This window comes from Hyla sarda, chromosome 1, assembly GCF_029499605.1.
Source record: "Hyla sarda isolate aHylSar1 chromosome 1, aHylSar1.hap1, whole genome shotgun sequence".
Classification (NCBI taxonomy): domain Eukaryota; kingdom Metazoa; phylum Chordata; class Amphibia; order Anura; family Hylidae; genus Hyla; species Hyla sarda.
Genome location: NC_079189.1, coordinates 49,147,412 through 49,161,772, shown reverse-complemented (window position 1 = coordinate 49,161,772; position 14,361 = coordinate 49,147,412). Strand labels below are relative to the sequence as shown.

General features: G+C 42.9%; 1 protein-coding gene across 2 annotated transcripts in view; it reads right to left on the bottom strand.

The window, feature by feature from the left end:
- SH3BP2 (SH3 domain binding protein 2) overlaps window positions 1-14,361 on the bottom strand; it is a 142,629-nt gene that overhangs the window by 88,448 nt on the left and 39,820 nt on the right. The window contains exons 1-2 of one of the 2 annotated variants that reach the window (XM_056554988.1): window positions 1,812-1,853; window positions 1,502-1,590 (exon numbers count right to left, since the gene is read on the bottom strand). The gene's annotated coding sequence lies outside the window, so the exon portion shown is untranslated. Of the gene's footprint in view, window positions 1-1,501; window positions 1,591-1,811; window positions 1,854-14,361 lie in introns of those variants that run through there. The other variant, XM_056554987.1, reaches the window with a different exon arrangement.

Below are 14,361 nucleotides of genomic sequence, written 5' to 3'. Positions count from 1 at the left end.
ACAGAGTAGAAGAGGTTTGCTATGGGGATTTGCCTCTAAACTGGGCGGTTCCCGAGACAGGTGTCATCAGAGAGCACTTAGCCAGAAAAGAACAACTCAACTTCAGCAGCTCATAAGTACTGAAAGGATTAAGAATTTTTTTTTATAGAAGTAATTTACAAATCTGTTTAACTTTCTGGAGCCAGTTGATATATATAAAAAAGTTTTTTCCTGGATAACCCCTTTAATCCACTAAGTAACAATTAAAACATCCATTCACCAGGAATGCAAGCGTGTATTAACCCATACTAAATACCATTAATTTCCATCACGTCAGCAGGAAATACATAACATTTATACTACGTCTTTTCTAAGCATGTACTAACATATTCCATATACCAGTGGTCTTCAACCTGCGGACCTCCAGATGTTGCAAAACTACAACTCCCAGCATGCCCGAACAGCCAACGGCTGTCCGGGCATGCTGGGAGTTGTAGTTTTGCAACATCTGGAGGTCCGCAGGTTGGAGACCACTGCCATATACAATGCAATATCTGATATACTATACTGCAGCCTCTCATGACACATTATCCACATCATCCCTGTCCATGCTGTACATGTTCCGTATAGGATCTTAGCTGCCACATGTAGCAAAAAACAAAGTGGGATTATTTAACACCGTATTTACATGCCTTCTTTGTGTACTTTTGTTACAATTTATTTTTTTGTGCAAACATCGATTTGTGCAAAAAAAAGAAAAAAAGCTACGTCTTTGCTTTGACTTCGCTTTATCAAAACTTCCTAAAATGGAGTAAGAATTGCATTGACTTTTGCCTTCGCTAATTTATCAAATTCAACCCTTTACATTATCGCAAATGTTTGTTCAATTTTTATAATAAATTTTGCGCAAGTAAGTACCCATGTGGTACGCATGGACAAATGATAGGGAATTTTTTTTTAGATTTACCCCTAGAATGATACATGTCCCCCCCCCCCCCCAGTGTAGCAGAACTGGTCTTTGCAGAACTCATCCTACCTTCTCCATATGTTACATGAGGTTTTACATAGGACGCTAGAGAAACCTAATGCACTGACAATTAAATGCATATGCACCAGAATAAAAAAGAAAATGTCCCTTTTAGAAAAAAAAAACACAAAAAACATTTCTATCTCACATGACCCCCAATGATGTGCTGACCACGGGAGGACCTGCTGCTGAGCACCTGTAAGTACTTGAGCTGATATCTGCTTCTTTTTGCAGCACAAAGTTATAATTTATAGGGCATTTACAGCAGAATCTTCATTTAATCCTTTGAGGTGTCAAGTCCTGGGGGAAAAAAAAAAAAAAAGCATGGAAACTCTTCCACTCAAGGGCTGGCCCTGCAGGACTTCTACTAATGGGAATGGCATTCCTGCTGTGGAAAAAGTGCAGGAACTCAGTTCCCACGCGTTCCTGCAGGACTTGAGCCCTGCCTGCAAGTGCATATCCGGTTCAAGTCTCCCACCTGAGTGCAGTCAGTACCTGTTCCGCAGAGATGATGGTGCTGGATGGACTCAGCCAGTAGATCCTGGGTCCTTGCTCACTCTGTCGTGACTGTCCACATCTTCACACTAGGGAAGCAGAAGACACATTAAGAACCGGGTTGACAATAAAGTGCACTGTTGAGAGCTAGCACCTCCTTCCAGCAGCCGGTTCCATCCCTATAGACAGTCCCTCCCATCCACACTGTCCATACAGCCACCCATTCTCGGGATCTACCTGTACGTGCTTGCCTCCTCCTGTCGAGTGCAGACTCTCAATGACTTACAGTATTATTATCAGCTGTACTTACCACCCATGTTTCCTTCCTGCCTTTTGTTCCTTTCTTCTCTGTGCTGCTCAGCTCCTTCCCCTTACAAGAGAAAGTTTCTGCATTATCGGTCTTAAGTTTCAGATGGTAAGTTATGACCTCCTTAGGCACGAGCATGCCTGACACACATGCTAGAAAAGTCCCAGCACTCGCCAATGTTGCGCTAGAAACATTGTTTATTGAGGTTTCACATAGTCTGACTACAGCACGCGTCTCGGCAAACACCTTGCCCTCCTCAGCAAGCAACATTTCTAGCAGAACGTAGGGAGAGCTGGGACCATGGGGGGGGGGGGGGGGGGGTATTTATCAAAGGATTTATGTGTTTGTTTGTTTTTTTCCGTAACTTTGGCGCAATACTTTGGCGCAGTGTCTTTTTTGCGCCAAAGTTTGGCACATTTTCTCCACTGTCATTTTTACAACTTTCTCAAAATCACACGGTCCTGTGTGCGATTCTTACGTTGGTCAGTAATTCATCATTTGCGCCAATCGATCTTTGGCGCAATTTTGCGCCTTTTAGTTATTTTTTTTTTTTTGGCGCAATTCACCGCCAAGAAATTTTGGACATGGAAAACACACATAGCAATGTCAGAAAATGTAAAGGTGTCAAAATACATTAAAAAAAATCATCGACACCTCATCGGCACTACTATCCTGCGACATAGTTGTCTCTGAGGAACCTTCACCCTCCGTTGAGCCAGCATTGGACATGGCCACACAGGTTCAGGAAAGGTAAGCACTAAAGCGGCGGTCTTCAAACTGTCGCCCTCCAGATGTTGCAAAACTTACAACTCCCAGCATGCCGGCATGCTGGGAATTGTAGTTTTGCAACATCTGGAGGGCCACAGTTTGAAGACCGCTGCACTAAAGTAACCAAAAAAAAAAAAAAAAAACACTCAAGTTGAAAATAAAATCCATTTCACATGGTGGCTATAAACCCCACAAAAGAAAATAACTCATGTCGCTTGCTGATATGCTGCAGGAGGGACTCCAATATGGCCGCTCTACAGGGTAAAATACGCGTCCTCAGTGGCGGTAAGTTCTGTGCAAAAGGCGCTGTGAACAGCTGATTTCAACATTTACACCCAAATTACTAACAACTTGAACATAATGATAAATTTGGCGCATGTCCACAAAAACCAAAGTAAAAAAAAAGAAAGGTAAAAAATAACCGTCAACAGGCAAAATTGATAAATACCCCCGTCCCCCTTGACTTTTCTACATGTACCTGCCTCCACGTGCACCACCGGCTACAGAGTGCTGACAACCTATCTATACCGTAACACACATGAAAACACAACCACTGGATAAAGCAATAGAAATACTTGACCTGCACCACTATTTGTTTAAAGCATACCTGTCATTCAAGGTGACTTTTCAGGATAAGCTGCCATGTGTGTACATGAGGCCATTATATTACTTTTATATAACATTTATAGCAGATGTTTGCTCTGCAGGATTCATCTATAATTTTCAGTTTATTTTACAGAGCTGGCAGGTGGAGCATAGTGTCTGTGGCAGTGTTTCCCAACTTTTTTTTTTTTTATTTAGCTCAGGACATCCCTTAAAAAAAATATCTTTTTTCACACAGCATCCCAACCACATAACTTTTGATAAAAGCCAGAATTTTTTTAAAAGAAGCAATGTCGCACACACAATGCCTCAAGCCTCCCTTCAAATGCCTTATGCCTTCATCACACGTCTTCAGCCTTCCCCCAAATGCCCCATGCCTCCCTCCACACACACAATGCCTCCAACTTCCCCCCACACAATGCTTCTAGTCTTCTCTCAAATGCCCTCCCACAAACACTCACACAATGCCTCTAGAATCCCCCTACCACTATTGCCTCAAGTCTTCCACTCACCACTATTGTCTTTAGCCTTCCACCCACCACTGTTGCCTCCAGCCAACTACCCACCCACCACTATTGCCCTCAGCCTTCCAACCACTCACTGCTTGTGCCTCCAGCCTCCCACCATTATTGCCTCCAGACTCCTACCAACTGCTGTTGCCTACAGGCTCCTACACACTGTTACTGCCTCCAGACTCCTATCCACAGTTATTGTCTTCAGACTCCCACCCACTGCTATTGCCTTCAATGTCTCTATACACTGTACACACAGAGGAGGAGATCCTGCACTTCTATGTCCCTATACACTGTACACACAGAGGAGGAGATCCTGCACTTCTATGTCTCTATACACTGTACACACAGAGGAGGGGATCCTGCACTTCTATGTCCCTATACACTGTACACACAGAGGAGGAGATCCTGCACTTCAATGTCTCTATACACTGTATACAAAGAGGAGGAGATCCTGCACTTCTATGTCTCTATACACTGTACACACAGAGGAGGAGATCCTGCACTTCAATGTCTCTATACACTGTACACACAGAGTCGGAGATCCTGCACTTCTATGTCTCTATACACTGTATACAAAGAGGAGGAGATCCTGCACTTCTATGTCTGTATATACTGTACACACAGAGGAGGAGATCCTGCACTTCTATGTCTCTATACACTGTATACAAAGAGGAGGAGATCCTGCACTTCTATGTCTCTATACACTGTACACACAGAGGAGGAGATCCTGCACTTCTATGTCTCTATACACTGTACACACAGAGGAGGAGATCCTGCACTTCTATATCTCTATACACTGTATACAAAGAGGAGGAGATCCTGCACTTCTATGTCTCTATACACTGTACACACAGAGGAGGAGATCCTGCACTTCTATGTCTCTATACACTGTACACACAGAGGAGGAGATCCTGCACTTCTATATCTTTATACACTGTACACACAGGAGGAGATCCTGGACTACTATGTCTCTATACACTGTACACACAGGAGGAGATCCTGCACTTCTATGTCTCTATACACTGTACACACAGAGGAGGAGATCCTGCACTTCTATGTCTCTATACACTGTGCACAGAGGAGGAGATCCTGCACTTCTATGTCTCTATACACTGTACACACAGAGGAGGGGATCCTGCACTTCTATGTCCCTATACACTGTACACACAGAGGAGGAGATCCTGCACTTCAATGTCTCTATACACTGTATACAAAGAGGAGGAGATCCTGCACTTCTATGTCTCTATACACTGTACACACAGAGGAGGAGATCCTGCACTTCAATGTCTCTATACACTGTACACACAGAGTCGGAGATCCTGCACTTCTATGTCTCTATACACTGTATACAAAGAGGAGGAGATCCTGCACTTCTATGTCTGTATATACTGTACACACAGAGGAGGAGATCCTGCACTTCTATGTCTCTATACACTGTATACAAAGAGGAGGAGATCCTGCACTTCTATGTCTCTATACACTGTACACACAGAGGAGGAGATCCTGCACTTCTATGTCTCTATACACTGTACACACAGAGGAGGAGATCCTGCACTTCTATATCTCTATACACTGTATACAAAGAGGAGGAGATCCTGCACTTCTATGTCTCTATACACTGTACACACAGAGGAGGAGATCCTGCACTTCTATGTCTCTATACACTGTACACACAGAGGAGGAGATCCTGCACTTCTATATCTTTATACACTGTACACACAGGAGGAGATCCTGGACTACTATGTCTCTATACACTGTACACACAGGAGGAGATCCTGCACTTCTATGTCTCTATACACTGTACACACAGAGGAGGAGATCCTGCACTTCTATGTCTCTATACACTGTGCACAGAGGAGGAGATCCTGCACTTCTATATCTCTATACACTGTACACACAGAGGAGGAGATCCTGCAGTTCTATGTCTCTATACACTGTACACACAGAGGAGGAGATCCTGCACTTCTATGTGTCTATACACTGTATACAAAGAGGAGGAGATCCTGCACTTCAATGTCTCTATACACTGTACACACAGAGGAGGAGATCCTGCACTTCTATGTCTCTATACACTGTACACACAGAGGAGGAGATCCTGCACTTCTATATCTTTATACACTGTACACACAGGAGGAGATCCTGCACTTCTATGTCTCTATACACTGTACACACAGAGGAGGGGATCCTGCACTTCTATGTCCCTATACACTGTACACACAGAGGAGGAGATCCTGCACTTCAATGTCTCTATACACTGTATACAAAGAGGAGGAGATCCTGCACTTCTATGTCTCTATACACTGTACACACAGAGGAGGAGATCCTGCACTTCAATGTCTCTATACACTGTACACACAGAGTCGGAGATCCTGCACTTCTATGTCTCTATACACTGTATACAAAGAGGAGGAGATCCTGCACTTCTATGTCTGTATATACTGTACACACAGAGGAGGAGATCCTGCACTTCTATGTCTCTATACACTGTATACAAAGAGGAGGAGATCCTGCACTTCTATGTCTCTATACACTGTACACACAGAGGAGGAGATCCTGCACTTCTATGTCTCTATACACTGTACACACAGAGGAGGAGATCCTGCACTTCTATATCTCTATACACTGTATACAAAGAGGAGGAGATCCTGCACTTCTATGTCTCTATACACTGTACACACAGAGGAGGAGATCCTGCACTTCTATGTCTCTATACACTGTACACACAGAGGAGGAGATCCTGCACTTCTATATCTTTATACACTGTACACACAGGAGGAGATCCTGGACTACTATGTCTCTATACACTGTACACACAGGAGGAGATCCTGCACTTCTATGTCTCTATACACTGTACACACAGAGGAGGAGATCCTGCACTTCTATGTCTCTATACACTGTGCACAGAGGAGGAGATCCTGCACTTCTATATCTCTATACACTGTACACACAGAGGAGGAGATCCTGCACTTCTATGTCTCTATACACTGTACACACAGAGGAGGAGATCCTGCACTTCTATGTGTCTATACACTGTATACAAAGAGGAGGAGATCCTGCACTTCAATGTCTCTATACACTGTACACACAGAGGAGGAGATCCTGCACTTCTATGTCTCTATACACTGTACACACAGAGGAGGAGATCCTGCACTTCTATATCTTTATACACTGTACACACAGGAGGAGATCCTGCACTTCTATGTCTCTATACACTGTACACACAGGAGGAGATCCTGCACTTCTATGTCTCTATACACTGTACACACAGAGGAGGAGATCCTGCACTTCTATGTCTCTATACACTGTGCACAGAGGAGGAGATCCTGCACTTCTATATCTCTATACACTGTACACACAGAGGAGGAGATCCTGCAGTTCTATGTCTCTATACCTGTACACACAGAGGAGGAGATCCTGCACTTCTATGTGTCTATACACTGTAGACAAAGAGGAGGAGATCCTGCACTTCAATGTCTCTATACACTGTACACATAGAGGAGGAGATCCTGCACTTCAATGTCTCTATACACTGTACACACAGAGGAGGAGATCCTGCACTTCTATGTCTCTATACACTGTATACAAAGAGGAGGAGATCCTGCACTTCAATGTCTCTATACACTGTACACACAGAGGAGGAGATCCTGCACTTCAATGTCTCTATACACTGTACACACAGAGGAAGAGATCCTGCACTTCTATGTCTCTATACACTGTATACGCAGGGGAGGAGATCCTGCACTTCTATGTCTCTATACACTGTACACACAAAGGAGGAGAACCTGCACTTCAATGTCTCTATACACTATACACACAGAGGAAGAGATCCTACACTTCTATATCTCTATACACTGTATACACAGGGGAGGAGATCCTGCACTTCAATGTCTCCATACACTGTACACACAGAGGAGGAGATCCTGCACTTCTATGTCTCTGTACACTGTACACACAGAGGAGGAGATCCTGCACTTCTATGTATCTATACACTGTACACACAGAGGAGGAGATCCTGTACTTCTATGTCTCTATACACTGTACACACAGAGGAGGAGATCCTGCACTTCTATGTCTCTATACACTGTACACACAGAGGAGGAGATCTTGCACTTCTATATCTCTATACACTGTACACACAGAGGAGGAGATCCTGCACTTCTATATCTCTATACACTGTACACACAGAGGAGGAGATCCTGCACTTCTATATCTCTATACACTGTACACACAGAGGAGGAGATCCTGCACTTCTATGTCTCTATACACTGTATACACACAGAGGAGGAGATCCGTGGATTACTATATATCTCTACACTGTACACACAGAGGAGGAGATCCTGCATTTCTGTGTTTCTATATAATGTACACACAGAGGAGAAGATCCTGCTCTTCTATATCTCTATACACTCTACACACAGAGGAGGAGATGCTGCACTTCTATATCTCTATACACTGTACACACAGAGAAGGAGATCCTGCACTTCTATGTCTCTGTACACTGTACACAGAGGAGGAGATCCTGCACTTCTATGTCTATATACACTGTACACTCAGAGGAGGAGATCCTGCACTTCTATATCTCAATACACTGTACACACAGAGGAGGAGATCCTGCACTTCTTTGTCTCTATACACTGTACACACAGAGGAGGAGATCCTGCACTTCTATATCTCTATACACTGTACACACAGAGGAGGAGATCCTGCACTTTTATGTCTCTATACACTGTACACACAGAGGAGGAGATCCTGCACTTCTATGTCCCTATACACTGTACACACAGAGGAGGAGATCCTGCACTTCTATGTCTCTATACACTGTACACACAGAGGAGGAGATCCTGCACTTCTATGTCTCTATACACTGTACACACAGAGGAGGAGATCCTGCCCTTCTATGTCTCTATACACTACACACAGAGGAGGAGATCCTGCACTTTTATGTCTCTATACACTGTACACACAGAGGAGGAGATCTTGCACTTCTATGTCTCTATATACTGTACACACAGAGGAGGAGATCCTGCACTTCTATGTCTCTATACACTGTACACACAGAGGAGGAGATCCTGCACTTCTATATCTCTATACACTGTATACACAGAGGAGAAGATCCTGCACTTCTATGTCTCTATACACTGTACACACAGAGGAGGAGATCCTGCACTTCTATGTCTCTATACACTGTACACACAGAGGAGGAGATCATGCACTTCAATGTCTCTATACACTGTACACACAGAGGAGAAGATCCTGCACTTCTATATCTCTATACACTGTACACACAGAGGAGGAGATCCTGCACTTCTATGTCTCTATACACTGTACAAACAGAGGAGGAGATCCTACACTTCTATATCTCTATACACTGTACACATAGGAGGAGATCCTGCACTTCTATGTCTCTATACACTGTACACACAGAGGAGGAGATCCTGCACTTCTATATCTTTATACACTGTACACACAGGAGGAGATCCTGCACTACTATGTCTCTATACACTGTACACACAGGAGGAGATCCTGCACTTCTATATCTCTATACACTGTACACACAGAGAAGGAGATCCTGCACTTCTATGTCTCTGTACACTGCACACAGAGGAGGAGATCCTGCACTTCTATGTCTATATACACTGTACACTCAGAGGAGGAGATCCTGCACTTCTATATCTCAATACACTGTACACACAGAGGAGGAGATCCTGCACTTCTATGTCTCTATACACTGTACACACAGAGGAGGAGATCCTGCACTTCTTTATCTCTATACACTGTACACACAGAGGAGGAGATCCTGCACTTTTATGTCTCTATACACTGTACACACAGAGGAGGAGATCCTGCACTTCTATGTCTCTATACACTGTACACACAGAGGAGGAGATCCTGCACTTCTATGTCTCTATACACTGTACACACAGAGGAGGAGATCCTGCACTTCTATGTCTCTATACACTACACACAGAGGAGGAGATCCTGCACTGTTATGTCTCTATACACTGTACACACAGAGGAGGAGATCTTGCACTTCTATGTCTCTATATACTGTACACACAGAGGAGGAGATCCTGCACTTCTATGTCTCTATACACTGTACACACAGAGGAGGAGATCCTGCACTTCTATGTCTCTATACGCTGTACAAACAGAGGAGGAGATCCTACACTTCTATATCTCTATACACTGTACACATAGGAGGAGATCCTGCACTTCTATGTCTCTATACACTGTACACACAGAGGAGGAGATCCTGCACTTCTATATCTTTATACACTGTACACACAGGAGGAGATCCTGCACTACTATGTCTCTATACACTGTACACACAGGAGGAGATCCTGCACTTCTATGTCTCTATACACTGTACACACAGAGGAGGAGATCCTGCACTTCTATGTCTCTATACACTGTACACACAGAGGAGGAGATCCTGCACTTCTATGTCTCTATACACTGTACACACAGAGGAGGATATTCTGCACTTCTATGTCTCTATATACTGTACACACAGAGGAGGAGATCATGCACTTCTATGTCTCTATACAATGTACACACAGAGGAGGAGATCTTGCACTTCTATGTCTCTATACACTGTACACACAGAGGAGGAGATCCTGCACTTCTATGTCTCTATACACTGTACACACAGAGGAGGAGATCCTGCACTTCTATGTCTCTATACACTGTACACACAGAGGAGGAGATCCTGCACTTCTATGTCTCTATACACTGTACACACAGAGGAGGATATTCTGCACTTCTATGTCTCTATATACTGTACACACAGAGGAGGAGATCATGCACTTCTATGTCTCTATACTGTACACACAGAGGAGGAGATCATGCACTTCTATGTCTCTATACAATGTACACACAGAGGAGGAGATCTTGCACTTCTATGTCTCTATACGCTGTACAAACAGAGGAGGAGATCCTACACTTCTATATCTCTATACACTGTACACACAGGAGGAGATCCTGCACTTCTATGTCTCTATACACTGTACACACAGAGGAGGAGATCCTACACTTCTATATCTCTATACACTGTACACATAGGAGGAGATCCTGCACTTCTATGTCTCTATACACTGTACACACAGAGGAGGAGATCCTGCACTTCTATATCTTTATACACTGTACACACAGGAGGAGATCCTGCACTACTATGTCTCTATACACTGTACACACAGGAGGAGATCCTGCACTTCTATGTCTCTATACACTGTACACACAGAGGAGGAGATCCTGCACTTCTATGTCTCTATACACTGTACACACAGAGGAGGAGATCCTGCACTTCTATGTCTCTATACACTGTACACACAGAGGAGGATATTCTGCACTTCTATGTCTCTATATACTGTACACACAGAGGAGGAGATCATGCACTTCTATGTCTCTATACAATGTACACACAGAGGAGGAGATCTTGCACTTCTATGTCTCTATACACTGTACACACAGAGGAGGAGATCCTGCACTTCTATGTCTCTATACACTGTACACACAGAGGAGGAGATCCTGCACTTCTATGTCTCTATACACTGTACACACAGAGGAGGAGATCCTGCACTTCTATGTCTCTATACACTGTACACACAGAGGAGGATATTCTGCACTTCTATGTCTCTATATACTGTACACACAGAGGAGGAGATCATGCACTTCTATGTCTCTATACAATGTACACACAGAGGAGGAGATCTTGCACTTCTATGTCTCTATACGCTGTACAAACAGAGGAGGAGATCCTACACTTCTATATCTCTATACACTGTACACACAGGAGGAGATCCTGCACTTCTATGTCTCTATACACTGTACACACAGAGGAGGAGATCCTGCACTTCTATATCTCTATACACTACACACAGAGGAGGAGATCCTGCACTTCTATGTCTCTATACACTGTACACACAGAGGAGGAGATCCTGCACTTCTATGTCTCTATACACTGTATACACAGAGGAGGAGATCCTGCACTTCTATGTCTCTATACACTGTACACACAGAGGAGGAGATCCTGCACTTCTATGTCTCTATACACTGTACACACAGAGGAGGAGATCATGCACTTCAATGTCTCTATACACTGTACACACAGAGGAGAAGATCCTGCACTTCTATATCTCTATACACTGTACACACAGAGGAGGAGATCCTGCACTTCTATGTCTCTATACACTGTACACACAGAGGAGGAGATCCTGCACTTCTATGTCTCTATACACTGTATACACAGAGGAGAAGATCCTGCACTTCAATGTCTCTGTACACTGTACACAGAGGAGGAGATCCTGCACTTCTATGTCTCTATACACTGTACACACAGAGGAGGAGATCCTGCACTTCTATGTCTCTATACACTGTACACACAGAGGAGGGGATCCTGCACTTCAATATCTCTGTGCACAGCCTAAACAGTAGCCACAGAATGAGCAGTCTACACTGTATAAAACCCTGGGGTAACATCTCTTACTTACAAAGTGGTCTATGCTGCCGATCTCTGTCTCTCTGCAGCCTGTGTATGTTCATAGACACTTCCCCTCTTTCTCCCTCCTCCCCCCTTTATAGACTTGTATTGTTTCTCTTGCAGACACCGGACCAAGCTGAGCTCATTATGCAAAGTTTCTTCAAATTACATTGTCCATTTAAACTAATACATAGGGAAGGACCAGGGGTGTAACAAGTAACTATGAAACCCTATAGCAAACCTTGTAATGGGGCCTCACTCTACCATGACCACCTTTAGCAGTGAGTTCAACTTGTGATTGTTTTGGTCTCTGTCACGTACACTGATGAGATAAACATGGGGAGTGTGACCGTAAAGTGATATTCTGGGATACTCCGCACTAAACGCTGCCACCACTCATCATAGAGGCAGACAAGTTTTACATGCACAAGTATAATCGGGTGCCCGGCTCTCCCAACATTCACCAGTTAACACGTAACAAGTAACAAGATATAACAACAGTTAATAAATTACATTCTTAAAGGGTTCAATGTTGTCTTGAATCTTTCATATATTGCTGGGGCTGGTAAAAAAAAAAAAAAGAAAATAATAATACTTACCTGTCCCCTGTCCTGTGTAGCTCCTGCTTTTTTCCATTCTTCTGCTTTACTGCATTATAAATAGCCTTGGAGTATTTACTTTTGGCTGGTTCAGCAGAAAACATGCACCACACATCTGCTGCAGGTCCAGGGGTGCTGTCCTAGACTTTCCTTTTTTTTCCCGCTTTTTAGAATGGGTCACTATCGATGTAATTATACCAGTTTCGCATAATTTTCCATAGATTTTTTTCTAACTTAGAAATTGCTCAGTTAATTATTATATTAACAGTTAGGTATGGTTAAAAACATAGAAAATGTCGGCAGATAAGAACCATTTGTTCATCTAATCTGCCCAATATTCTTAAGGGTCTATTCACACGGCGGAATTTCTGGCAGCGGAATTGTGCCTCAAATGAAAGCCCAATACACTTCTATGGGATTTCGCACTCCTGTTGACACTTCGGAACTTCTGCCGTGTGAATACACCCTAATACTATCAATAGTCCCGGGCTCTATCTTATAGAAAGGATAGCCTTATACCTATCTCTATCTTATATGAAGGATAGCCTTATACCTATCCCTATCTTATATGAAGGATAGCCTTATACCTATTTCTATCTTAAATGAAGGATAGCCTTATGTTTATCTCTATCTTATATGAAGGATAGCCTTATGCCTATCTCTATCTTATATGAAGGATAGCCTTATACCTATCTCTATCTTATATGAGGGATAGCCTTATACCTATCTCTATCTTATATGAAGGATAGCCTTATCCCTATCTCTATCTTATATGAAGGATAGCCTTATACCTATCTCTATCTTATATGAAGGATAGCCTTATACCTATCTCTATCTTATATGAAGGATAACCTTATGCCTATCTCTATCTTAGATGAAGGATAGCCTTATACCTATCTCTATCTTATATGAAGGATAGCCTTATACCTATCTCTATCTTATATGAAGGATAGCCTTATACCTATCTCTATCTTATATGAAGGATAGCCTTATCCCTATCTCTATCTTATATGAAGGATAGCCTTATGCATATCTCTATCTTATATGAAGGATAATCTTATTCCTATCCCTATCTTATATGAAGGATAGCCTTATGCCTATCTCTATCTTATATGAAGGATAGACTTATACCTATCTCTATCTTCTATGAAGGATAGCCTTATACCTATCTCTATCTTATATGAAGGATAGCCTTATACCTATCTCTATCTTATATGAAGGATAGCCTTATATATATCTCTATCTTATATGAAGGATAGCCTTATCCCTATCTCTATCTTATATGAAGGATAGCCTTATGGCTATCCCATGCATGCTTAAATTCATTCGCTGTATTTGCAGCGACCACTTCTGAGGCCATACTATCCACTACTCTCTCAGTAACGTAATTCTTCCCAATATTACTAAATAATCATTTGTCCCTCTAATATAGAATTATGCCCTCATAGAAACATAGATTGCATGAATAGAGATCGATCTCCTGCGTGCACTATTTTTGGTCCTGATGTTCCGTAATGTGTGCATGCAAGTTTTGAATGGGTCCAGTTCATGAATTCTGGTGGTAGATTCCTGTGGGGGAAGAAGTTGTG